The sequence below is a fragment of the Halichoerus grypus genome, chromosome 5 (genome assembly GCF_964656455.1).
Source record: "Halichoerus grypus chromosome 5, mHalGry1.hap1.1, whole genome shotgun sequence".
NCBI classification, from domain to species: domain Eukaryota; kingdom Metazoa; phylum Chordata; class Mammalia; order Carnivora; family Phocidae; genus Halichoerus; species Halichoerus grypus.
The window spans coordinates 64,983,217-65,007,874 of record NC_135716.1 but is presented as its reverse complement, the minus strand read 5'-3'; the positions used below and the strand labels follow the sequence as shown (position 1 = coordinate 65,007,874).

Sequence of the window (24,658 nt, the reverse complement as noted above, 5' to 3'; positions counted from 1 at the left end):
GAACTCTCTGTACTTTCCGTTCGATTTTTCTGAAAATTGTGGAGAATGAAGCTTCTGAGCCAGATGGATCCTGCACTCACCCCATGTGGGTCTTTTTCCTGCCCCAGAGCTATTGGTCTACTTCAAGAATTGCCACTGAAGAAAGAAATGTCTGAAGTGGCTGGCAAGCTTTGGTTCATCTCCTATATCCTTCTGAATAGGCTGGTGGCTCATGGTCACTTGGTCTGAGCATTTGATTGAGCCTAAGAAGATCTCCTGGTGGGCTATGCACTAACTAGCTCATAAAACAGTTGTGAAAATTAAGTGAGGTAACATTGGCAAAGCTCTCAGGACAGGATTTGGGCCATGTAAATGTTACACGATTGTTAGTCATAATTTATTACAGGAGTGGTTGTTGTTAAACATTTTAATAATTACATCTCAAAAAATTATGAGTGATATGCCATCTGCAATATCAGATCAATATATACTTTGTATGTATATATCCATATGGATATATATGTTATATGTATAGATACAACATATGTATTTATTATATAATGTCTTGCACATAAGTTGGTGTTTGTTTTATATTCTTTTCTAAGATGGTCCGTCAGGTACAGCCACAAGAGGAGACATGGGAAACCCTCAGGAAAAAACAGTTTATTATACTCAAAGATCCTAGAGACAGGAGGCACAGCATGCCACGCAGGGCCACAAGGGTACCAGGGTGGTGAGAAGGCAGAAGATAGGAGCAAAGAGGTTTAGGCCAGAATCTTTGTTGGGGTTTCCCCAAGAAAGGTAAGGCAGAACAGAGTAAACAGTTTAGGATTGGCTAGTTTGAATATTTTTCATGGGCTTTGGGCTACAAGGATGGCCCTTAGTTGCCATCATGATACCTGGCCCTGGGATGAGCAAGACAAAGGAATATTGTCTCCTGAGGGGCCAGGCTAAATAGATGAGGTCTGACTCTAGATTGGTTAGTTTGCATATGAAGGACATACTCCCGGCCCTCTCTAAGAATTGTCTAGGTCAGGGAAGAGCAATCTCTCCCCACCCCAACCAACGCTAGAAAGGTTTTTTAAGATGTCAAAAGATAGTAATAGAAAATTTAAAAATATATATATATAATACGGAGACCTTCAGGCAATTCCCCAAATTCTATTATGTGGAAATGTTTCAGTGATTACAGTTTGGAACCCAAGCGAGGACTACATCTTTAAAAACTCTAGCCTGTCCTCAGCCCAGCTGAGCTCCCTCCAAAATGAACAAATTGATCCCTGACCTTTTTAAATGAATTTATCTGCCTGAAATCTATGCTTTCCTTGCTATTATATCCCAAGCACCGAACATAATGTCTTGCACTCATTCAGTTCCTCATTTATCTACATTTATCGAGGACCTACAATGTGCCAAGCACAGAGCTAGTAGCTGTTAAAAAAAAATTCCTAATTGAAAATATGAACCATTTTATGTGCCCCCTCACATTCTCTTGGCCTCACACAGCTCCTGGGCCCTCTGCCACTTGCTTTTCTTCAGCTGTTTCTGCAGCTGTCAGCTCCTCGCCTGAGTTCTACTCAGTCTATACTGTTCTACAGCCTGAGGCCAATGTCCAGAATCTGTGCCGCCTCCCACGACCTCCTCACACGCACATGGACGAAACACCATGCCACAGCTTAGAAAAATCTGGCTTCACAGACTGAGTGGGCCAGGCAACGTCACAGAAGTTTGGGGGAGTTTACTCGGTGGGGCAGACTTTAATGGCAGATAAACTTCTCTGTCTCTCTCCCTACAATGGACTGTTCTGAGGTATGGTGTTCTAGTACAGTAGACAGGAGATGTTCCCTTTATAGAAGAGGCTCTCTGTGCCTCTTCTCAAAGGAGTGACACCTCTTGTTTTTACTCCTAGCGTCACTTCCTTTCTCCCTCACTTTTGCTGCCTGGGGATTGCATCGCCCAATGAAGCAGTAGCAATTAAGTGTTGCCTTAGGCTCTGTTTTCTGGTGAATCCCAGCGAAGCCTTACTCATAGATCCATGCCCTTAATAATCCCAGTTACCAACCCTTCTGCATATTGTACTTTGGGTCCTCTCCTTGCCCCTTGCATTCAATTTACATTCCAATTTCACTCAGCTCAATGTCATGACTCTCCTGCTTATGTCTCTATTTTGGCTCCATGTACTCCCACCCTTTTTTATCCCAGTCCCTGTTACCTTGTATTTCTTTTTCCAGCCTTTGTTCGTCCTTCTACTATAGTTAATAATATTTTAATTTTGGGGGGGAAATTACTCGTCTCCTACCCTCATGTGATTCACATAAAACTAAACTTCCTTCCTATACTGTCCAGGTCTTGGCCAACCAGTGTATTCCATACCCTTAGTCATAATGATTAGTTTGGAGATAGCCGTATGACTAAGTTAGTCCAAACAGAGCTGGTCTTGAGAACTTTGTTGGAATTACTGAGGAATAAAAGCTCTTTTTTTTTTCTCTTAAGAAGAGAAATGAAGTAAGCTTGGACATGGAGTCAGTCTGAGAATGAAGCCAGATCCAAGGGAAAGGGAAAGGGAGGCTGGCTTTTGGTGAGGAGGCTCAAGCTGCTGAATTCATTCATGCCTGTAGTTTTCTACCCTTAAACCTTAAAGTTTTCTGAGGGAATAAATTGCATTTTTGCCTTTTGGTCCCTGTAACTGAGGTGTACAGATAAATATAGTTTTTTTCTTTATAAATGCCTAAGCTCCTGGGCATTAATATAAACACCTGGGGTACCCAACATGAGATAAAAGCAGAGCTCCCTAGAAACTTGTGATCTCCATACCTTTCCACTACAGTGCTGTGGGATGAACTTAAATGAGTCATTTGGTAAAGACAAGGATTAAGTTACTGGCCCTGGGGGCAGACACTCCACACCTGGTACTCAAGTAGCCATTCCACAGTACACCCTGTCTTGTCACATCTTGCCTCCCCCCTTTCCCTCCTGACCTATGTTTCTGTCTGAGTGCCTTGCCAGCATCTGATGCAACTTCTTAAATTCTTAAAACTGCAGGGGAATTTTATGGCCATTCAGGCACACAGTTCTTAAGTAGAGCAGAGCAGGTGGAATTTCTGGCACCCTACCAGGCTGGAGGTACAAAAGCAGGTCTACTGCCCTGGGATGTGGGGGCAGCTCTAGGAGGAACTTCCCAGCCTGACCACCTGTGCCTTCCAAAGTTGGTTCTCGTTTATCATTTCTACTTGACTCATATTCTGGTCTCTCCTAACTCTTTGTTGAGTGGGCCTCTCTTCCTAATACGGTTTTACTTCACTTTGCACACACTCTCACCTGCCCTAGGCCATGTTTCTTCAGCTCCCCTTGATGCTTTGGATCCTCTTCCTTCAAGTTGCCCCTCTAAGAAGGTGGGTCTTAACAATTCTTCCAACCTGATGCATGGGACCTAGACATTCGTGAAGTCTACTTACAGTGAAGGAGAGCTATTTACTCTGACTCAGGCTGTACCAGTGTGTCCCCAACCAGCAACAAAGGACACCCTGGGAACTCTTTGCCTACCTTACCAAGCTTCCTGTAGACCTCTAGAATTTAGGTATAGCCTGCTGTGTTCTCAGAGGAGAGTCCTCATGCAGTGATTGGATGTGCATTGAGCAAGATCTAAAGCACATGCAGGGGATTTCTCCTGCTTACACATGATGAGTGAATTGCTGATGGGTGAGGTCTTAAACCACAGACTGGAAAATATTCCCACTTATGTAATGGGGCAGTTTTGTCGGACATGTTAACCCCTTCAGTCCAGCACAATTTCTGGATATTTTCTTGGTGACCCTTACAGCAGCCATACCCCCCAGTCTACTGGACAGACACACTCTGGACAACCAGGTGACTGTCAGGCAACTATGCTGGCGGAATTCAGGTGTAAGACAGATGGAACAAACAATAACAGTAAAATATATTGAGTACCCTCTATATGTAAGGCACAGACTAGGTGGTAGTGGTTCAAACAAACAAAATCATTGAATTAAGACATTATTACAAACTGTGAAAAGTACTTTGAATGAAATGAGCAAGAGGCCAAGACAGAATAATAGGGGAGGGTGACCATTCAGGAAAGGCCTTTCTGAGGAGGTGGCATGAAGTACGACTGAGAGAGAGAGCGAGCGAGAGAGAGCAGTGATCACGCAAGCAGTTGAAGGGAGAGTGTTACAGCCAGAAAAAAACAGCATATGCAAATTCCCTGGAGGTCAGTTTGTTAAAGAAAAGGAAAGAAAATCAGGGCAGTTGATGGGTAATGAGCAAGAGGGAGAATGGTACAGGATGAGAACTGAGGCTCCCGGAAGCAGCAGGTCTGATCTGGAGGCAGGGACTTGGAGGTTGTCAACATACAGAGGGCATGTAAAGTCATGGGAATGAATGAGGTCCCCAGGGGAGTGCGTGGTAGGGAAATAGGAGGGCAGAGGGCCCTCCGCTCAAGTGTTCTCCAGAAGTCCTGGTCCTTCCCTCTTCAGGCTTCATAAGCAAGATGTAGTACCCTTCTTCTCACTAAGAAGCCCAATGGCCTCTGTACAAAGTGAGCCAACTCGGGTTGTCCTCTCAGAAAGCCCAGGCCTTCAGCCCGTCCCCACACCTCTATCTTCCACTTTCAGATGAGTTTCCTACCCCCACTACTTAGGTAAATAAATGATCTTCATGCTAAGAGAAAAGGAAGGAAAGACAAAACCCCAAAGAACATTATCATCACCACCCAGCCAAGCAACTTAACCAACAAACAAAACTATAGTGTAAGATCTCAGGAAGGAGATTACCCTGCTAGCCAAGTCTTGGGGGATAATTTGCTCTACTGCTGTTAGCCTTGGGGTGAATCATGCTTCCAGACTGCTCTGCTTTGCCTTGGTAGTCAGTTTATCTGTGTGTAGCACAGATCACATGGAAGGCTGGAACAAGATAATTTGACTGGCTCTGGGCCAACCACAACCATTTCTGGATGAGCATGTGCCCCATTAAAAATGGGTCATGAAGCCAACATGCACCTGTAAGACATCACATATCTTTCTGGGTGGTGTGTGAGCTTCAAAGACCTCATTGTGTAATTACGTGCTTTTTTAATGTGAAATGGTCAAGATATTCTCTGATCTCTCTGTGAATACTCCCTACTTCTGGCAGATTCATCCTCTCACCTTCTCTCACCAATAGCTTCCACACTAAGCCGGGAACTAATTCCTGTACCAGAAAAAAAGCAAACAGGAAGTGTCCTCGTTGTGGCTGTAGATTACTCGCAACATTGAGGTTTCCTTTTAGAGTTTTGCACCCCTCCTTTTGTTCATTTTGCCCTGCCCTTTTCCTTCCGGTGGACTGTTCAGGTCACTTTCCTGGCCTTTCTCTGTAGTGCTTAAGGACCACTTGTTTCTTACCTTCCCAACTGGTTCTTCCCCCTTACCCCACTATTCTGCCTGACTGATCACAGCTGTGCAGCTCAGACTGGTGGTCTGATTCACAACGTTGCTCTGATGCTTGATTTGTACATGCCTCGGGGCCCCTGGCTCCCTGTCAGGTCACAGGCCTGCTGTGCAACCCAGATCCACAACTTCTGCATGTTCTTTGCTCTCCCAGCCCAGCTTCCTGCCTGTCTTTATGCGCAGCCACCACCCCCACAGTTCCTCTGCTGACATATAATGCACACACGCACACTGCTTTTTGTTTCATTGCTTTAAATACCTGGCTGCTGTGGTGGGTACATCCTTACTTATACACTGCATGACATTTGGCTCGCCGGTAACTACTCCATCTCTGACTGCTCCCCACCAAAAAAGTCCCCCTCCTGCATCTTTTCCCTGGTGGTCAGCAGTAATTGAGGTGTATGTCACTGCTCCTAAGTGGGGTTGCAAGTTGATTCTTTTTTTTTTTTTTTTAAAGATTTTATTTATTTATTTGACAGAGAGAGAAGGAACACAAGCAGGGGGAGTGGGAGAGGGAGAAGCAGGCTTCCTGCCAAGAGGGGAGCCCAATGTGGGACTCGATCCCAGGACCTGGGATCATGACCTGAGCCGAAGGCAGACACTTAACTGACTGAGCCACCCAGGCGCCCTGCAAGTTGATTCTTAAAAGTGTTTCTCCTTCCTGTCCTAGGAACATCTGCTTCACATTACCTCATCAGTCAGAGTTTCTTGGGAAACCTGCATTCGGCCAGGGGGTGTAAAGAGGAAGGCAAGGGTTGGGAATGATAAACTGATGAGGTTCCAGCCTTCACTGACATTTAATATTAAGTCTGCCACACAGATAGCATTAGTGAAATTGTTTGAGGAAAGAAGTCGTGTGTGTCAGTAGTGCTGTAGACTAAAACCTTCTGGGTCTCCTGAGTGCATATGGTTCAGTTATACTTCCTCTTTCCTAAAAAAGTCAGGTATGACCATGTGACTTGTTTTGGACAAAGAAACACGAGCAGAAGTTATATGTGGTACTCCTAGGTAGAAACTTTAAGAACCAGTGTGCACTTTGGCATGTTTCCTTTTTTCTGACAAGGCCAGCACCATCTGATAGAAATACGATACCAACCATCTATGAAAATTTAAATTTTTTAGTAGTCACATTAAAAAAGTAAAAAGAAAAAGGTAAAATTAATTTTAGTGGTAATGTTGTTTAACTCAATATATCAAAACTATCATTTCTACAGGTAATCAATATTAAAAATCACTCTTGAAATATTTTGCATTCCTTTTTTTATATTAAGTCTTTGAATTGGGTATGTATTTTACACTGAATCCCAATTTGGACTAGATACAGTTCAAGGACTCAGGAGATAGATATGGCCAGTGATCACTATGTTGGATGGCACAGGCTTCAGACATCATGGAATCACAGCGATGAGGCCTCTGTTCACCTAGCTTTCTAGGGAGGGTGACAGAACAAAGGCCACACTGATGCGCAATGGATATGCAGGCAAGAGTGAGAAGGAAGCCTTTGCTGTTTTCAGTCCCTGAGACTTGAGGGTTGTCTGTTACAGCATAACTTAGCCTATCCTGACTGACGTGAAAATCGGTAAAAGGTGTATAGCACTGATGTAACAATATACAGAAATATGTGGTATTAGCTCAGGGCCCAAGAATAGGTAGCAAGGAAATTATTATCCATTAGAACGATAGTAATTCATTTTATGTAATGGCAAAACATTTGGTAAATCTCTCACTTTTCTAACACTTAGAAGGTTGTATGTAATGCACTTACAGTTTTAGGGAAAGAGGCTGGATGACAAAATGTTAGTAGCATGTGTTATTTGCTGTTGACTATATTTATTAAGGTATTACAAGAAAAAAATCAGCTCTGAAGAGAATTGCTTGATTTGAAAGTAAAAATAAAAAGAAATAAAGATTGTCCAAACTTTGGAGACTTTTATGGCAGAGGCTTATCAATGCCAAACATAAAAGATAAAATTAGGAAACGCATTTGACAGACAGGGAAGATTCACACTCAGCCTTACTATAACTATCATATCAAGGCACAAACATGGAAACCTCTGAATGGATTAAATAAAATCTTTTAATTGGATAAAAGATATATCTCTCTCTTTCTCTATTTCTACATCTCCTACTAAGTTTTAAATTTTACCACTGGAAAACTATGAGCCAGAACTTTAAAAGTCTATGACTTTCAAGGCTTAAAAAAGACCCGTAGGTCCCCACTTTTTGATCGGCAGGAGGCTAGTCCCCAACAAAAGCATATTCTCCAACACTCACTTCAGATGTGCTCAAGGAGGATAATGCAACACAGAATTGAAGTACATTCTTTGTCCCTGAGTTGGAGGCCTTTACGTTTATCCAGTAAGATTTCAGATTCTAAATGACTAAATGTCTACCATACTTTTCCAAATTCTAGTGGAAAGATGATATTAAGGCATAAAGAAAAAATATTTGAGCAGCAGAGGGATGGTAGAGATATTGAAGAACAAAGGGAATGAGAAGTTATGGGTAACCAATTAGATTCTCTTTGGAATTATTTAAGGAATAAAATTTGGAATTACATTTAAGTACACTGGTTACTGGACAATTGCCCAGAACATAAACTTTTACAGATACTGCACTCACCAAGGCCATGACACTATGTGTTGGAGTAAAACAAATCAAACCTGGTGTAGGTCATCATTAGGACATGCTGTATCTATCCTCCACACATCAACCAGACTGATCAGACCTTCTACTGAACAGTTCAGTAGGCTCCCATTCCGTTTAAGATAAAACTTAAGCTCCCTTAGCATGGTATCCCAGGCTCTTCATGATACAACTCCTATTTTCTTTTGCAGTCCCATTTCTTGTCACTTTCTTATGATTTACGTTTCAGGAACACCAAAGTATTTTGAGTTTCATCCTCATACCATGATGCTTCTCTTTATTCATACTTTCTTACAATCCCCCCACTCGTCCTTTTTGCCTGGTTAACTCCTACTATTTAAAACTTACTTCAAGTGCCATTTCAGAGAATTCTGTGCTGACTGCATCGATGATTAAATATTCCTATTTGACCCATCCCAAAACCTTGCACATCTATCATTAAGCTTATCACTTTTTTTAAAAAAAGATTATTACTTTGTATTAAAATGATTTATGTGGGGACACCTGGGTGGCTCAGTAGGTAAGTGTCTGCCTTCGGCTCAGGTCATGACCCCGGGGTCCTGGGATTGAGCCCCACATCGGGCTCCCTGCTCAGTGGGGAGTTTGCTTCTCCCTCTCCCACTCCCCCTGCTTGTGTTCCCTCTCTCGCTGTGTCTCTCTGTCAAACAAATAAATAAAATCTTAAAATAAAATAAAATAAAATAAAATGATTTATGTATAGTTCGTTCTTGGGGGCTTGGCAGATGCTCAATAAATGTTTCTTGAATAAATGTTTCCTAAATAAATGTTTCTGGAAGATAGAGCCAATGATCACAGAGAGGGGTGCGTGAGGGAATCCTTTCCAAAGATCAGGGTTAGCAGAAGCTTAATGAATGCTTCTTGAATAAGTGGCAGTTGAGTAGTTTGTTGCTAAAATAGCAGAATCTAACTATAGTTTACAGTCCTCACCTGCATGGCAGTGGTATTTCTATGCCAATAATGGGTCATAATTTCCAGAATTTATTTTTATACCTAATGGGTCACCCACATTCTGATGGTATCAGGGATTCAGTTTTTCCTTGCTGGCATATCAGAGAGGAATCCCAAATGCCTCACCTTTTACTGTAGCTTGCGGACTTCCTAGCCTTAGAGGCAGAGCTGTGAGATGGAGATTAGAAGCCTAAGCAGTAGTAGTTCCTGTGGTGGAGGGAGCTAGTTATGGGGCAGTTGTGATAATGTCTTGTCTGATGGTACAACCATGGCTAAGGTATTAACGGCCCTTGACAAAACTATGACATTTAGAGTATACTTATGGACTGTGATATGAAGTAACAGATACTTGTTAAGCAAGTTTTTGCCAAATACTGAGATTATTAGAAATTTGTAGGACTGTCTGCTCAGGAAACCACTTCCAAAGCTTCTCGTCTTATAACTTATGTCTCTTCCTTGTGACTATCTTGGAACCCTACTACGCTTTTACATGACCCCCTGGGCGTGGTGGATTGGTTTGTGAGTGGAAGCATGAACCTGGAGGGACCAATTATCAAACTCCTCAACTTCAACTCATATTTAATTGCTCCAGAGATTGTCACCTGACCTAAGATTGACAAATAAAATCCAAGATTGTTGGGCTTGGTAAAAGACATATTGGAAGTCGTAAGATGCAAGACTCGGAAGATGAGTGTAATCATCTTTCAAAGAGAAAAGAAATGAAAGATGTATTCCTGGTAGATCAGTGGAGTACTTCCAGCTATTCCTTTGATCCAACTGCTCTCCCCACAGTTTTATCACACTGTCTTGGATACAGAGAGGCAAGAAATTTCCACTTTTCCTTATGGTTATTTGAACTGGATTTCTGTCATTTTCAATAAGAAAATTTTACACTAATATGTGTCAGGCAGTATGCTATGTACTAGTGACACAAAGACAAAAATACTATGGTTCATGTCCTCAAGAACCTGCATTCTAGTGAAATAATAGTGTTCATACATTATCTCATTTTTAATTTTAGATATATCATTTTAGTAGACCCTTGTCATTCACAATAGAAAAATGTGGAGATCTTCCAAAGTTGAAAATATAGTAGAGAAGTAGACACTTCATTATGTGTTTTAAATTAACAGATGAAATATTGAATTTGATGGCATATTCATTCCTGTCAGCACGAGAGACTCCATTAAATGAAACATCCTTCTATTTTATTCATCAAAAACTTTTAAGAGCCACATCTTTTGTCTTGGGTTTCTCTTCCATCACCAGTATAACTTAAAAAAGAAAATTTCCCCCTAAGGAACAAAGTTGTTTGATTTTTAATTTAAATTTTAGTTAGTTAACATACTGTGCAATATTGGTTTTGGAGTAGAATTCAGTGATTCATCACTTACATACAACACCCAGTGCTCATCAAAGTAAGTGCCCTCCTTAATACCGATCACTCATGTAGCCCATCCCCCATCAACCCTCAGTTTGCTCTCTATCATTAAGAATCTCTTATGGCTTGTTTCCCTCTCTCCTTTTTTTCTTTTCTCCCTTCCCATATGTTCATATGTTTTCTTTCTTAAGTTCCACATATGAATGAGATCATATGGTATTTGTCTTTCTCTGACTGACTTATTTCACTTAGCATAATACACTCCAGCTCCATCCACGTCATTGTAAATGTCAAGATTTCACTCTTTTTGATGGTTGAGTAATATCCCATTGTGTGTGTGTGTGTATATATACCACTTCTTTATCCATTCATCAGTTGTTGGACATTTGGGCTCACTCAATAGTTTGGCTATTGTTGATAATGCTGCTATAAACATCGGGGTGCATCGAATCTGTATTTTTGTATCCTTTGGGTAAATACCTAGTAGGGCAATTGCTGGATCATAGGGTAGTTCTATTCTTAACTTTTTGAGGAACCTTCAAACTGTTCTCCAGAGTGGCTGCATCAGTTTGCATTCCCACCAACAGTGCAAGAAGGTTCTCCTTTCTCCACATCTTCACCAACACCTATTGTTCCTTGTGTTGTTAATTTTAGCCATTCTGACAGGTGTAAGGTGGTATCTCATCGTGATTTTGATGTGTATTTCCCTGACGATGAATGATGTTGAGCATCTTTTCATGTGTCTGTTAGCCATCTGGTTGTTTTCTTTGGAAAAGTGTCTATTCATGTCTTCTGCCCATTTCTTAACTGGGGTATTTATTTTTTGGGTGTTGAGTTTGATAAGTTCTTCATAAATTTTGGATACTAATCTTTTATCAGATATGTCATTTCCAAATATCTTCTCCCATTCCTTAGGCTGCCTTTTATTTTTGTTGTTTCCTTCGCTGTGCAGAAGGTTTTTATCTTGATGAAGTCCCAGTAGTTCATTTTTGCTTTTGTTTCCCTTGCCAGTGGTGACATGTCTAGTAAGAAGGTGCTGTGGCTGAGGTCACAGAGGTTGCTGCCTGTGTTCTCCTCTAGGATTTTGATGCATTCCTGTCTGACATTTAGGTCTTTCATCCATTTTGAATTTCTTTTTTGTATGGTGTAAGAGAGTGCTCCAGTTTCATTCTTCTGCATGTTGTTGTCCAGTTTTCCCAACACCATTTGTTGAAGAGACCGTGTTTTTTCCATTGGATATTCTTTCCTGCTTTGTTGAAGAGTAGTTGACCATATAGTTTTGGGTCCATTTCTGGACTCTCTATTCTGTTCCATTGATCTATGTGTCTGTTTTTGTGCCAGTATCATACTGTCTTGATGATCACAGCTTTGTAATATAGCTTGAAATCCAGAATTGTGATGCCTCCAGCTTTTTCTTTTTCAGGATTGCTTTGGCTATTTGGGATCTTTTGTGGTTCCATATAAGTTTTAGGATTGTTTGTTCTAGCTCTGTGAAAAATGCTGGTGGTATTTTGATAGGGAGTGCATTAAATGTGTAGATTGCTATAAGTAATATAGACATTTTAACTATGCTTGTTCTTCAAATCCATGAGCATGGAATGCTTTTCCATTTCTTTGTGTCCTCTTTAATTTCTTTCATAAGTGTTCTATAGTTTTCAGAATACAGATCTTTTACCTTTTTAATTAGGTTTATTCCTAGGGATCTTATTGTTTTTGGTGCAGTTGCAAATGGGATTGATTCCTTGATTTCTTTTTTTGCTGCTTCATTACACAGATTTCTGTACATTGTATATCCTGTGACTTTGCTGAATTCCTGTATCAGTTCTAGCAAGTTTTTGGTGGAGTCTTTCAGGTTTTCTCCATAGAGTATCATATCATCTGCAAATAGTGAAAGTTCGACTTCTTCCTTGCCAGTTTGGATGCCATTTATTTGTTTTTGTTGTCTGATTGCTGAGGCTAAGACTTCCAGTACTATGTTAAACAGTAATGGTGAAAGTGGATATCCTTGTCTTGTTCCCCTAAGGAATAAAGTTTTAAAATAAACCACAAAAATTACTGCTTAAGCAACATCAGAGAGAAACCAAAGCTCTAATGAGTTGTATGTAGATGTTTAAAAGTTGACCAGGATCAGCAGCCTCACAATAAACATGATTTAAATGGATGTTTTGACCAAATGACAAATTATTTCATGTCATGAACCTTCAGGATGATCCTAATATAAAGGTAGCCATGAATACTAAATTATGGAATATTTATGTCCTATTGTATTTACAGATGAGGAGACTGAGAATCAGAGAAGGAAAATGAAACCAAGATAATAAACACATCAGTGAAGAAGACTAGACTTGGGCATCAATCATATTAGTGGGCCTTCTGATTTCAAATCTTTTGGTCTGTTAAAGTATGGAGAACAATAGATTTACCTTTATGGTGTATAAAATCTTTTTGGTGTACAAAATCTTTGACACTTCTCCCATTGAGAGGTGGACTCTCTGTCTCTTCCAATTAAAATTAAGGTGGCTCCCTGACTGTTGTGATGCATAAAATATAGTGGAAATGATACTCTGCTAGTTTGGGGACCCAGAGCTTAGGAGACTGACAGTTTCTACGTCTTGTCACTTGGAACACTCATTTGTGGAAGCCAGCCTCCATGAAGAAGTATGGCTACCCTAAGAACACCATGTTGTGAGAAGCCAAAGCCATATAAAAAGGCCCTGGAGGATGAAATACCATGTGGAGCAAGACAGACAAAGGAGCACTGAGATGTTAGACCTATGAGTGAGACATACAAGCCATCTTTGAAGTGGACAGCCAGCTCCAATGACCCCAGCTGATCAACAAATGGATCAGACACAAGTTGCCCAGCTGAGGTCATCCTGAATGTGCCTGAATTCTCAACCTTCAAAATTTGAGCAAATGAAATAGTTGTCTGGGATACTAAATTTTGAGGTGGTTTGTTAAGAAGCAATAGATAACAGGAACCAATATATAGGTACCTAGTAAAGGTGTGTTGCCATTACAAAAACCTATAATATGTGGCATGGATTTTGAGACTGAATGGTGGGCAGAGAGTAAAAGGTGTTAATGGAGACTGGAAGGACAGGAGGTTATTATTGAGGCTTGGCAGAAGGGCAACTCATAATGTACAGTTGCAGAATGTTTAGCAAAACTATCACCTGAAGTATTTTGGAAACATAAAATAGACCCAATGAGCCAGCGGATCTTGATAAGTAGGTTGTTAAAAGTGACAACTGGTTTCTGTATCTGCATACGATAAAATATGCATGGGGGAAATAAGCTAATGAACTTATCTTTTTTTTTTTTTTGGCAGAATTCATAAGAAATATATAGGAGCCAAGACTTGCTGGCTTCAAAAAAAGAACTATTTCTCATCGGTTTTCCAGCTAAGAAAACATTTTTAAAGCACAAAATAGCCTCAGGAATAGATCAAAACCAGGGTGGTAAAGCAAAGACAGGGCAAAGATAAAGTCAAACTGCAAGTATAAATCTCTTTAATAAGATCTCAGAAAAGTTTAAATTGATGCCTCATAGACTCTATCAGCTAGACTTTAAGAGTGTGCCGTTATAGTCCCTCTGTTAAACAATAGAGTTTCTAATAATTTTAAGGATATTGTCCCATCCTTAAGTAATTTTGCATAGGGCCAAAGGTAGAGAAGAGCCTATCTCAAAAAGATTTATGGGAATGATTTTTATCTAACAGAATGGATTATAGTTTTATACACAGGAATCCCATGATGTTTTTAAAAGAATTATAGCACCTTGAGATGAAAGGGTCAGAGAAAATATAAAATTAAAAAGATGCCTCTTGATCCTTAAACTAATAGAGGAAGGATTCATGCTGAGAAACTTACTCAGTAGAAAACACAGACTACTTCTTATGGAAAATGAGAAATGACTTACAGGGCAGAACCAAGAGCCATGGAGCTGTGTACCAGGGTGCAGGACCAGGGTTTAATGAAGGAACTGTCAACAGTACCTCTCTGAATGTCAGCGTTGTTATGAAACAGTGACTGTGCCTCCTGTTTTCTCCCATTTTGAAGGTGCATGTCTACACTTGCTTGCCCCAGCATTATACATTGGTGTATGAGTGTGTGTGTGTGTGCATGTGTGTGCGTGTGCACGTACGTGTGTGTGTGTGTGTGTGAGGGGGCAGGTAACTTAAGTCTTTAGTCACAGGACTTCAGGTTAAGAGGACATATACCTGAGGAACCAAATCCAAGGAGGTTTATCTGCACCTGGCTCTGAGATCTGCAACCTTAAGCCTAAGCCTAATGACATAATGGGATGAGACTTTGGGGGATTGGGGAAGGGGGTTAGCACATTTTGCATGTGGGAAGAATATAAATAGTTTGGGACCCTAGGGCAGACTATGGCAGATTAAAGACAGCCACTAATTCCTTGACACTCTTCCCATGGATAAATGGGGAGTCTGCATTCCTCACCTTGAACCTGGTTAAAATCTGTGACGGTTTTAATCAAGTGAGTGTGGCCAAAGTGAAACTACACCAGTTTCTGGATCCAGGTTTAGGAGATGGGCAACTTTCTCTTCTTGTTTCTTGGAACTCTCAATCTTGGAAGCTAGTCATCACTAGAAAAGTATGCCTATCCTAATACCAGCATGCAGTGAGAAGCCCAGTCAAGTGAAGAGACCCTGGAGGATGAGACATCATGTGTCAGGAGAGAAAGCTAAACAACCAATGTGCCAAATCCCAATGGAATAATCATCTTAGAAGTAGATCATCCAGTCCTTGCCACCCCAACTGATGCCTCATGGATCAGAAACAAACCCTTCCTGAATTCATGATGTGTAAAAATCATGAGCAAAATAAACTGTAAATTTACTACATAGCCATAGGTAACCAGAACAACTTCTACTTCATTTTTTTTTACCACTTCTACTTTGAATTCACCATTTAATCAAAAGCATTTGCCCTTTCCATTCATAAAAATTGTTACTTACACAAAATTTGAATCTATCTGACCTTATAATTTCTGGCCAATAGATGTGACAGAAGTGATATCTAAGTTCTGACCCTGGGATTCTGCTCTTTCTTTTCTAAATGCTAGAGCTTGAAGAAATGAGTCATCCCAGATGACCTTGCCGCTGAGTCCCTGGCTGACCATAAACTTATGAGCAAGCTCAGCTGAGATCAGCTGAGCCCAGCCCAGCCCAGAAGAACCCTCCTTGGTGGACCCAGCCTCAATTGCCAACTCAAAGAATCATGAACTAAAAAAAGGTTGTTGTTTTAAGTTGTAAGTTTTGAAGTGGGTTAGTTAAATAGTAATAGCTAACTGGTACAACACCCTTCTATTTGGTTTACTGTTAAACAAGAACAAAGAGAAGTATTGGTTGTTCTGTCCAGTTTTAGGTAATTTTTTTAAACTCTTGTTTCTTTACAAATTTGAGGATAAAACCAATAAACTAACTTTTAGTATTTCTATGTGGCACAATATGAGAACACAGCAACACTGTGACATTTCTGCCCCAAATCAAAACCCAAATCCAATTATAAAAAACATCAGGCAAACCCAAATTGAGGGACATTCTTCAAAATTGTCAAGGTCATGAAAGACAAGGAAACATTGAGAAACTATTCCATTGAAGAAGACTAAGGAGACAGGACAACAATATACAACACAGTTCTGGAATGGATAAAGAACATTTTTGGGACAATGGACAAAATTTGGGTCGTCTATGGATTAGATGGTAGTAGGGCATCAGTGTTAATTCACCAATTTTGATGGTTGTATTGTGGTTATGTAGGAAATGTCATTGTTTATAAGAATTATGTATTGATGTATTTGGAGATTTGGGAGCATAATGTAGGAAACTTATTCTTAGTGGTTCAGTTTTTAAAAAGCTTGAAAAGAAATATTAAAGAAAAGAATATTAATGGTAGGGCAGTTCTGGTGCACAAATATAAAGAACAGGTACCTCCCACTTAAGTCAATAATTTGTTCTTGATATTCAGACTTACTGCCCAAAAAGTGCTGAATAGGAGCCTATTTTCCATTATTTTAAATGAGAAAAATCATACGGTTGGCATATCAACTTAAAATACCCAACAGGAGTGCCTGGCTGGCTCAGTCAGTAAAACATGCAACTCTTGATCTTGGCATTTTAAGTTCAAGCCCCACATTGGGTATAGAGATTGCTTAAAAATAAAATTTTAAAACAAACAACCTCCCTCCAAAACCACCCAACTAATTTCCCTAGCAGGGAACCAAACACAATAAAATGCCTAAAATGCCTATCTCTATATAAGAAATATCATGTTAGTATGTAACATGGTTAAAACATCACTTTCTGATCACCAAACAATTAATATAGTTATTAACAAACTTTTGCTTTGTATGTAACAACCAGATATAATCCCCTTTGCTGTCACTTAGTGTGCTTTAAAATGGTCTACACATTATGATATTAATATGATTATGATATTTTACTAATTTTATTTGACTCAAGACTTATTATTTATTTTATAATTCCTTATTAACTCAAGAAAATCTATCTGTGCTTTTGTTAAAAATGTGAGTTTTGAGAAAAATATACAATTTTTCTATAAGTGGTGGTGAAAAATATTGTACTGAAAAATAAGTATTTCAGTGAAATTTATGTAGTAAAATCCAGAAAGCATTCTAATGAAAAAATTGTTACCTGTGGAGACATAAGGGTTATGCCTGCATATTATAAAGTTACAATCATTTCAGCTATAAGTCTTAAATAGATAGCTGAGTAAAACATAACAGATTGAACCTCAGAATTACATCTATACTGTATAATGTTATAAATATTCAAATGAGCAAGATCACTGGCTAGCAATGAGAAAACAGTTTAGACCTATACATCTATATGAACACTAATTCAAGATAAATTAAAGAGTCAAACACTTTAAACAGAAAATCTAGAAGAAAATGGAATCAAATTAGTCCATTTTGTATGTGGAGAAGAGTTTCCTAAGTTTAGAAGAAATAGAAGTCAATAAGGGAAAAATACACAGATTTCGTTACACTGAAACTTTAAAGTTCTGTGTACGTGAGTTTAAAACAAAACAAATATTTACAGCAAATAGGAGACCAAAGTATTAAATAGTAAGAGCTCTCACAAATCCATAGGAAAAACAACAAAGACACTGATAGATATGTGGGAAAGAGTGCAAAGAGTCAGTTTGTATGAGAAGATATACAAATAGTGAACCAAGTTATGGGGAAAAATAACTTTGCGAGTAGTCAAATTACAGAAAAAATTAACTTTGCTAGTAGTCAAAGAAATGAAAATCCTAACTGGGAACTATCATAAACATCTATTAAATTAGAGAAGTCATTAAAAATATCATAAACTCCAATGGCAATGAAGGGCGTGGTAAAACTAACTGGGTACTCTGCACATAACTAGTGTCTGTATAAACTAATAGAACCCTTTTGGAAAGTAATTTGGCATGCTAACCCGGGAGCTATAAATATACTTTTTGGCCCATTACATTTTTGGAATTCACTATTCTTTTTGCAGAGCAATGATCATTACAGAGTTGTTTTAGTAGCAGAAGAAAGTGTCTGTGTTGGACTGGGGAGAAAACTAAATAGCTAATGGTGAAGTGAGCTATGGCATCACCACTTTATACCATAGTATTCAGTCATTAAAATAACTCAAAATGAACAAAAGTGGTGAGACAACATTTTGTTTTTTCCTTTTTTCTTTTCTTTTTTTTTTACAGAGAGAGAGAGAGAGAGATCAGGGTGGGGAGGGGCAGAAGGAGAGGAAGAAAGAATCTTAAGCAGACTCCACACCAGCCCAAGCCCCATATGGGCTTAATCTCAGGACCCCAAGATCATGACCTGAGCTGAAATCAGGAGTCAGACACTTAACCAACTGAACCACCCAGGCACCGGGTCAGACTATGTTTTTTTTTTAAAAAAGTAGAACACAAAATTTTATACTGTGTATAATTACTCAACGTTGTCACATAGGAACCAACGCATACAAATAAATGGTAAGATTATATACCAGGGTATTAACAGTGGAGGTAAGCAGTGATGAGGTGATAAAAGATTCTTTAAAAAATCTTTTCTCTGCTTTTCTGAATTAAAAAAGAACATACATTGCCTTTATAATTAAAACAAAACAAAAAAAGGAAGGAGGAGAGGGGACCTGGCTGGCTCAGTTGGTAGAGCATGCAACTCTTGATCTCGGGGTTATAAGTTAGAGCCCCATGTTGGGTGTAGAGATTACTTTAAAAAAGTAAAAATTAAAAAAAAAAAATTAAAAAGAAGGAAGGAGGGGAGGGGAGGACAGGAGAGGAGAGGAGAGGAGAAGAGGGGAGAGGAGAGGAGAGACTATGTTCTATGTTCTGGTGCTTGTAGTCAAATGAGAAATTTTTCCTATACAACTATTCGATAAGCATCTCTGTAAGTCTGTGAAACAATCATACAGTTGCTGGTGACTGCACCCGGGAAAGCATAACTTGATCCTAGACCACTGTAAAAAGCCAGAATCCTGTAAGGAGCTGACGACAACCCTAGTAAGACTGAGTTCATGTACTAACCTGCCAGGGAGACTTTCCATATAGTCATAGCTGTTGTAATACTTTACAAGGCTTCGTAAACACATCAAATGCTTACTGGCCAGGAAATAAACCTGGTAGTTAGTTATTTTTGTTTATGCTCAACATAAAGTGTGTCTGTGTTTTTCAACTTTTCATAAGGTTAAGGTCACAGTGTTTTTCCATTATAGAGTTGCTCTTGGAAGAAAAAAAAATCAGCAGTCCCACCATATAGTGTGTTTTTAATGTAGGAACGATCGGTAGAAGGATTCATTTTTTGTTTTTCAAAGATCATTTAAAAAGTTCAAATTGGATTTATGCTGGTTGTATTTTAAATCAAGGAAGTACATTGGTGATATCATTTTACTTGTAGCTTTGCTGTTCTTAGAGTGGAGGATGTTTAAAATGAATGCAATACAGTAGGGGGTAATCTTCCATTTAGCTTTACAATTCTATCAGCAAAACGCCAGGGGAGAAGGAATATCATGTTCTCTTTGAATTGCGTTTTTGCAACCTGAGCTTCAAGTTCAGGTTTCTTGACGCACCCCTGGGCATTGAATCTGAATTAATTATTGTGTCCAATTTCCTCCACCTAGCCCCTGAGACAAGTGCAAACAAGCCAGCAGTGGTTACCCTCATGGCCACTAGAGATCATATCAAAGGAAAGTGCAGAGCAGTACAATGTTCTACTGGTAAGAATTTACCCATTGAGAAAGATCGAAGGGAGAATCAGGTTGGAACAAATTGAAAGCTATTGGATACACTTAATATCTTCTAGTTTAATTACACCTTCCAGGTATGGATTAAAACACATCACAAAGAACTTTGCTACAATGATTGAAGGAGGTATTTTCTTTCTTTTTGTACTTCAGGAGAAATGAGCTGGCCACTATCTACAATGTGGAAGGCAGGCCTCACGCCAGGTTGTATGTGTATATGCCGGTCAGGTTGCTACCCATTCTTATGGGGAAAATCGTTCTTCAAGACAGGTCTAAGATTTGTCCGCCTTAAAGAATGACTCATAAAAACAAAAAGCAGATCTAGGCTTTTTTGAAGTTCCTGCTTTTCTGAAGATTTGAAAGAAAATGTTACCATCCCTCAAAATGTGATTTCCTATGATAAAAAGTTCCTAACAAATAATGAGTGGATTAATAGAGGAATTTCATCATTTTGTCCTCTAAAAAGCATGCACTTGCTCTCTTTCTGTCTTGGTTGTTACTCTCCATAAAACCCAGTAATGAATCACTGAAAAGTTCCATCCTAGGGAAAGTAAAATACAATAGCTTTTCTTATTCTGTTTATTAGAGACATAAAAGAATTCCTTCCAATGTAATTCAATGTTGGGGGCAAGTATTTAAGAATGACTTTGCAAATCACCTGTGAAGTAAAGAGGATGACATATTGAGTTTAATTTTGTACGAAGGAGTATTTTTAAATAAAAAAATAATAAATAATAAGTATTGCTATTAATAATAAAGTAATAAAAGTCAACTTCTGGTAGTGGGAGAAGTTAGTCCTTAAAAACAAGTCTCTGAGGGATTGCCTGGGTGGCTCAGTTGGTTGAGGATCTGCCTTCAGCTCAGGTCCTGATCTCAGGGTCCTGGGATGAGCCCTGCTTGGGGCTTCCTGCTCAGCGGGGAGTCTGCTTCCCCTTCTTCCTTTCCCTTTGCCCTGCCCCCCCTCATGCATGCATGTAGGCTTGCTCTATCTCAAATAAATAAATAATAAAATCTTAAAAAAAACAACCACCAAGTATCTGGGTAGTACATTTTTCTAAAGTTACAAAACATTGTGCCTGTCAGTTGTGAGTTAATACTTACCATATTTTCTTTCAAAAATCAGAACAGATTCAAGATTAACTCTACACTAACATAAACCTGGCTTGCATTCCAATGTTGCCTTCTTGAATCAGAGAGAAAGTTTTAGGCTTTTGGCTAATATTCTGGGGAGTTGTGACTAATCTCAGATACAACTATTGTCAAGAGTTGTACTGTGTTCCCCCAAAAAAGATCTGGTTGTAGTTCTAACTTCCAGTACTGCACAATGTGACTTTATTTGAAAATAATCCTTATTGATGTAATTGGTCACAAACAGAGTGGAATAGGGTGGGCTCCTAATTCAATACAATTGGTGTCCTTATAAAAAAAGAATGTCATGTGAAGAGATAGGGACACAAAGGAAGACGCTGCATAAAGATAGGGGCAGAGATTGGAATTGCACTGCCACAACACGGAATGCCTAGGACCATTGGAAGCTAGGAAGAGGCAAGGAAAGATCCTCAGAGGCTGTTGGGGGGAGCATGGACCTGCCAATACCTTAATTTCAACTTCTAGCCTCCAGACTGTGAGATAATAAATTTCTATTGTTTTAAGCCACTGAATCTATGGTACTTTGTTACAAATGCCCCAGAAGATTAAGAAATCTTAGAGGTAGGCCAGTGTTTGGCTGAGTGTCTTTCACTATCAAGTATGAAATACCTCTTCTGCAGAAAGAAAATGGAGATAAAGAAAAAAATCTAATTTTTTCAAAACTATATTGAAGTTTGGGGTTGTTGACTACGAAATTTTGTGACTGGCTAGACATTAGGAATCTTCACTGAAAGTCCTAGTGTCTCAGCCATGTAATTGTGTCTTGATAAGATTGTTTAAGATGGGATAAATGACCAGGGTGACGGGGCACTCATGCTGTGATTAAGGCCTGGAGCCAGCTGTCTGCCTCCAGAAACTGCTTGTAGGAAATCAAGATTGGGCCCTTGCAGGGAAACGATACCCATCTTAGCTCTGGCCTAAGGATTCTCAGTTGGAAGTGTGGCCCAGGTGTGGCCTTGGGATTCTTGGCTGTTCCTAGGCTGTGAGGATGTGTCTGGGGCATGGCAGATATCAGGACAAAGTGCAGGACTGCAGCTTGGTTCTGTTTTGGGGTTAATGCTGGAGAGGCACACAACGGGCTGATGCCGACTGCTAAAAGCTGGGCTGTGTTGGAAAGGGCTCTGATGCTGTGCCAGGCCCTGTGGACAGAGCTGTGATTAATGTTCTCTCATTAGGGAACTCACGGAAGAGTATGGGAATGAGGAATGGTCTTGAATTTGCTGACCCTGGACTGAGGCTGGCCTGTTGGGCTAAAATGGAAGGTTGAGAATTCTTGTTTCAAAGCTGAATAATCCAGGATGTTTAGCAGTTAGTTTATGATTTAGTTCCCAAGAGTCCTGGTCTAGGAAAGATTCACAACCCTCACCAATCACCTGGAAACTTGTAGCAGTCAGAATCCTGAGAGGGGCGCCTGGGTGGCTCAGTCAGTTAAGCGGCTGCCTTCGGCTCAGGTCATGATCCCAGGGTCCTGGGATCGAGCCCCGCGTCAGGCTCCCTGCTCAGTGGAGAGTCTACTTCTCCCTCTCTCTCTGCCTACTTGTGCTCTCTCTCTGTCAAATAAATAAATAAAATCTTCAAAAAAAAAAAAGAATATCCTGAGAGAAAGGACTCTCCCTAGCTGAGTAATTGAGGTGATTTTAGTAAAAGGACTATTTGCAAAAGGTTTAGAGAGAGAAAAACAAAGGATATGGCTTACTTTATGCTAGTCAGGACAGGGAACCATTTCTACATTTCAGTGGGAAGCTACAGGGGAAGAGGACAGTTACCAAAACTGGGAGATTGCTGTGTGAACATGGCTCCTAATGGAAGTTGTGCATTCAGGAGAGACTTGCAGGCAAATGTGAGCCTCAAATCTCCTGCTAGTGACTCCCATTGGAAGCAGGAGGGTAAAGGAGCCCGTGGATGCAAACCACACATTCAGCCTTTGGGGGCACAGAGCAGGGGGAGGGCATGGGTAGAGGGACTGCCAAACGCAGACATCTTTTAGTCAGGATCCTTCTGATTGCAAGTGACAGAACTTCATTCTAATCTAACTGAGACAAAAAAGATTTATTGGAAGTCTCAGTGGAAAGTGCAGGCATGCATTTGAACCTCAGGACTCACACATTGTCACTTTAGGTTCTCAGCTCTACTTTTCCCCCTCTATTTCTGCTTTCTACTCTTAAATCAGTTTCATTCATCAGCAGCTTCTACCTTTATACCTTTAACACCAAAGAGAGCCTAAGTCCCTTTGCCTATGTCCAGTGTGAAAAATCTCAGGATTGGCTTGCCTTACATCTGCTGAGTTCTAACAAACCAGCTATACCCAGCACTTTGGGGTGCTGGGACTGACCCCACTAGATCCATGTGCTTGGAAAGGTGGGAGGAAGAACTCCCCAAAGAAAAGTTGGCAATCCCAGAAAAAAAAAGGGGGCAGAAAAAGAGACTAGGTATCCACTGTAGGAAGAACATGGAAGTGGCAGTGAGCCGCTTTCTCAATGGGGAAATCGAGCAGGTGGAGGAGCATTCTGTGCTATATACTGTAACAGGGGCTCAGGCTGAGACGTGTGGAGAAAAGGCAGGGTCGGGCTTTAACCAGAAGCTGTAACCTTTGCTCAAATTATTATCTTTCTTGCTGCTATGGCAGACACCTTACTACCTTTCAGGAGGACAAAAAGGATGAAATTTTCAGCCTGGTGTCTGACCTGAGCTTGGCTTTCTCATTGGATCATCATCACTCTCATGCAAATTGTGGTCCAATGTGACAAGATATTTGCTGTTCTCCAGGAATGACCCACACAGCCATCTCTGGCTGACTGCTTTTCATGTATCTCCATCTTTCGTGATCTTGCTCATCATTCAAGAGCCTACTCAAATCTCGCTGTTGTCATCAGAACATCCCTACTCCCACCCGCAGGAAGGAAGCTTTCTGTTCCTTATTCTTCTGTTACCATCAGAGACTATTTTAAATATTTGTCAAGGCCAGCTCTCCATTAGACATCTGTTTTAAATTATTATTTTATTTTTATTATTAACATATAATGTGTTACATATTTCAGAGATACAGGTCTGTGATTCATCAGTCTTACACAATACACAGCACCCACCACAACACATACCCTCCCCAATGTCCATCACCCAGCCACCCCATCCCCCTAACCACCTCCCTTCCAGCAACTCTCAGTTTATTTCCTGAGATTAAGAGTCTGTTATGGTTTGTCTCCCTCTCTGGTTTCATCTTGTTTCATTTTTTCCTCTCTTCCCTTATGATCCTCTGCCTTGTTTCTCAAATTCCACATATCAGTGAGATCATATGATAATTGTCTTTCTCTGATTGGCTTATTTTGCTCAGCATAATACCCTTCTTTATCTATGTCAGCCTTCCTCACCAGATGGTGAAACCCTAAAAAGAATGGGTCATCCCCCCCAACTCCCATACACTTGTGCCTGGCACAGGGCCTGTGTATTTTTGAATTGTTGAAAGAATCACAGGAGAAATGGGAAGGAATGGGGATTTGAACTTAATTTTTTTTTGAGTAGAGATGACACACAACGTTACATTAGTTTCAGGTGTACAACACAGTGATTCAACTTCTCTATACATTATTCCACGCTCACCACAAGAGTAGCTGCCATCTGTCACCATACAACACTATGACAGTATCATTGACTACATTCCCTATGCTGTGCCTTTTATTCTCAGGGCTTATTCATTCTGTACCTGGGAGTGGGAGATAGAAGTTGGCTTTCAAAAAGCGTGCACTGCCTAAAACACTGAGCTCCTAACTCTACCATGGTTAAACATGTGATGAGTATTGTAAAGCAAATATATTT

At 40.0% G+C, this 24,658-nt stretch overlaps 1 long non-coding RNA gene across 1 annotated transcript in view; it reads right to left on the bottom strand.

Moving 5' to 3' along the window:
• The window catches only part of LOC118534288 (uncharacterized), a 56,961-nt gene that overhangs the window by 5,679 nt on the left and 26,624 nt on the right, over window positions 1-24,658 (bottom strand). The window lies entirely within an intron of this gene.